The sequence below is a fragment of the Sinocyclocheilus grahami genome, unplaced genomic scaffold, assembly GCF_001515645.1.
Source record: "Sinocyclocheilus grahami isolate Dianchi unplaced genomic scaffold, SAMN03320097.WGS_v1.1 scaffold513.1, whole genome shotgun sequence".
In the NCBI taxonomy this organism is placed as follows: Eukaryota; Metazoa; Chordata; class Actinopteri; order Cypriniformes; family Cyprinidae; genus Sinocyclocheilus; species Sinocyclocheilus grahami.
Window position 1 is genome coordinate 939962 of NW_015505692.1, and position 3745 is coordinate 943706.

General features: G+C 43.5%; 1 protein-coding gene across 1 annotated transcript in view; it reads right to left on the bottom strand.

Moving 5' to 3' along the window:
- Positions 1-2765, bottom strand: part of ift43 (intraflagellar transport 43 homolog (Chlamydomonas)) — a 14410-nt gene extending 11645 nt beyond the window's left edge. The window contains exon 1 of the mRNA XM_016237408.1: positions 2748-2765. The gene's annotated coding sequence lies outside the window, so the exon portion shown is untranslated. The remainder of the gene's footprint in view (positions 1-2747) is intronic.
- Between the last annotated feature and the right edge of the window lie 980 nt (positions 2766-3745).

Sequence of the window (3745 nt, forward strand, 5' to 3'; positions counted from 1 at the left end):
CGGGCCGTGAGTATGGAACACTACGGCCCTGGCTCGCTTTGTCCGCGGCCTTGGATGGAGGAGTGAAGCTTGGAGGCGCCCCTGTTTGGAGGGAAGTGTAGAGGGCGAGGAGATCTGCCTTGGCTGATCGTCGTGGGACGCTGACGCCGGAGCTGACGAGCGCCTGGCGTAGTTCTGACACGGTCCATTTCTCCGCAGCTGGGGCGGGGGAGAGGGCTGAGGCGTAGGAGGACGCTGGAGAAGGTGGCTGACGCCTTGAAGGCACAGGTGATGGCGTGCCTCGGTGCCTGGAGGTATGCGCGATGGCGACGCGGGAGGGCCGGCGGCCCCGAGTTGCAGCCGCGGGCTCGCTTATGGTGTCCTGCGGAGCGCTGGTGTGCTGGACGGCGACTGAAGACGCCGGAGGACCCGTGGTGTCGAATTCATTATCGTCCGGGAAAAGCTCGATGTCTGACATGGTGCTAAGGATGCTAAGGACGGGAGATAATGGAGGTAAGGCTGCTTTGATTATTTATAGAGGTTCTCTCTTGAGCTGATTGGATAGATGGTGTAATTACTGATGATGAACTGGCCGTGTTAATTATCTGTGCGCGCTCCTCCCGAAACTTGTTAATAAAACATCACGTATTTGCAGCGTTTCTGTGTTTGGTTGTGTTGACAGTATTTGCTGCGTGTTTGTGATTTGGTTGCGTTGAGAGTATTTGCAGCGTTTCTGTATTTGGTTGTGTTGACAGTATTTGCTGCGTTTTCTGTATTTGGTTGCATTGACAGTATTTGCAGAGTTTTCTGTATTTGGTTGCGTTGAGAGTTTTCTGTATATGGTTGCGTTGTGAGTATTTACAGCGTTTTCTGTATTTGGTTGCGTTGAGAGTATTTGCAGCGTTTTCTGTATTTGGTTGCGTTGAGAGTATTTGTAGCGTTTTCTGTATTCGGTTGCGTTCTGTGTATTTGGTATTTGGTTGCGTTGTGAGTATTTGCAGCATTTTCTGTATTTGGCTGCGTTGTGAGTATTTGCAGCGTTTTCTGTATTTGGTTGCGTTGAGAGTTTTCTGTATTTGGTTGCGTTGTGAGTATTTGCAGCATTTTCTGTATTTGGCTTCGTTGTGAGTATTTGCAGCGTTTTCTGTATTTGGTTGCGTTGAGAGTTTTCTGTATATGGTTGCGTTGTGAGTATTTGCAGCATTTTCTGTATTTGGTTGCATTCTGAGTATTTGCAGTGTTTTCTGTATATGGTTGCATTCCGAGTATTTGCAGTGTTTTCTGTATATGGTTGCATTGTGAGTATTTGCAGCGTTTTCTGTATTTGGTTGCGTTGAGAGTATTTGCAGAGTTTTCTGTATTTAGTTGCGTTCAGAGTTTTCTGTATTTGGTTGCGTTGAGAGTTTTCTGTATATGGTTGCGTTGTGAGTATTTGCAGCATTTTCTGTATTTGGTTGTGTTGAGAGTATTTACAGCGTTTTCTGTATTTGGTTGCATTGACAGTATTTGCAGCGTTTTCTGTATTTGGTTGCATTGTGAGTATTTGCAGCGTTTTCTGTATTTGGTTGCATTGTGAGTATTTGCAGCACATTTCAGTATTTGATTGTTTAGATGTTTATGACATTCTTTCTTCAGATAAACTAATTTAGTAAGTAATTTAAAAGTAATCCATCTATGTGAGTCCAAATAATGCAAGTGGATGGGATCCTCAAAGATAATGCTTCAAAAACCATGCGAACGAACCCGACAGTAATCCATAAGATCCCAGCTGATGAATAAATGTTTTGAGCAAAAAAATTAAAAATAAATAAATACAACTAATATTTTAAATGTGTTGCCATGAACTCAGAAGCCATTGTTTATAGTTTAATTTTTTTTTTTAAATATTGGTATTTTACTCATACACACCTATAGTTTTGCTTTAAAGGGGTGGTTCATTGCAAATTCACTTTTTTAACATTAGTTAGTGTGTAATGTTGCTGTTTGAGCATAAACAATATCTGCAAGGTTACAAAGCTGAAAGTTCAATGCAAACGGAGATATTATCTTTTAAAATTCTGGCAGTTTAATGCCTACAAAAACGGAAGTTACTTCCCGGGCTCGTGACTTAACAAACCCAGATAAACCCTGCCCTTGGGAAAAGGCAGCAAAGGGGGCGAGGCCATGCTGTGCTGCTTATCAACTTTGGGGTCGCATGAATTAACACCATGTTTACTTTGCGTGGTTTTTGAAGCATCATCTTTGAGGGTCCCATCCACTTGCATTATATGGACTCCCATAGATGGATTATTTGTCTTAACATCTCCATATTTGTTCATATGAAGAAATAGTCACACATTATTTATTATCTAGGACGACATGAGAATGAGTGAATTTAAATTTTTACGTGGAGTATCCCTTTAAATGATTCACAGTGGTTCTTTTGTGCAACATGTAGCTAGTTAATAATAAAAGATTGTAAAAAACATTTGAAGTTGTAAATAAAACAAAGATTACTGAAGTACATTTTACAAAAAACAAAAAAAAAAGTTTTTCTACTTCAAAATCTTATGTTTAATTCAATGTGTTACTTGCAGTTTCTCTGTAATTATTTGAGAAAATTACTAGCAGTTTATGAGAAAAAAACGTTTCCACATCAAATTTTTCATGCACAGCACACTAATGTTAAGCTTCAAGTGTCAATCATTAATTTGATGATTTACACTAGTTAATGTAACTGTTAATGTAAATGCTAGTTTACAAATACTGGCTTGTTATAATTGACTTACATGTTTATTACAGTCAGATTTATTTACTCGCCAAAGCCAGCTGATCTTGGAGCCTGATTATGGATTTAAACCGACCACGCGAGCAGCATAAAGTTTTTCTCGAGACGCACTCGGCCATATGCTGCAACTACTGCCGGGTGTTACAGCGAGTTGCAGCATTTCCCACAATCATCACAGATGCTGTCTGTCTCCTCGGCGCGGCTCTGTTTATATTGTGTGTGAACTGGCGTTTGATTTCCTCCCTCTCTGTGTTTCTCTCACTCTCGCGCTGACATCCTCTTCCACGCTGCCCCCTGTCACGGCGACCAGGCGGCCATGAATATTCAGTGATCAAGACAGTATCTCTTCCCGCTGTGAGGCGGCGCTCCGGCCAGGGGCTCCCCAGAATGCACCCCCCACCCCAACACACACTCGCTCTTGTCCCGGCGCCGAGCATTTGGGCCCTGTCAGCGGCGGCCACCCTCAGGACCCTTCAGGCCAGAGCGGCGACCTCCGTGTCCATTCGGGCCGGGCCGGGCTCCAGGCGCGCAGGCCTGCCTGCGAGCCCATCTGTGTGGGGTCAGAAGTCACGGCGCGCCCTGGCAGGAGCCGCGGTGCCAAGAACCACGTGCCCGCTGCCCGGAACAGTGGGAACCCGCTTTAATTGGCAAAACTCGACAGGACAGAGCGTGGCATCGCTCCCAAAGAAGGACAAACTTTCACAGCCCTTCTCCTCTTTTTGGACAGACTTCTGCTGGAGTGCGTTCAGGTGTGCCATGAGAGCACACAATTACAAAATCACCGTCAAACACCGTCTGACAGTGTTAAGAAAGTAAAAGAAATGCTTTGTTAATAAAACCAGAGGCTGATAAATAAAACATGAACAAAACTTTTGTCACATTCACCACTCAAAGCTGAACAGCTCAAAACCGACACGACTGGAATAATAACTATAAAAACAAACTTGCAGTCACTTTATATTCTGTACTGAACAAAGTGGCTAACACTTTTATTTTTTT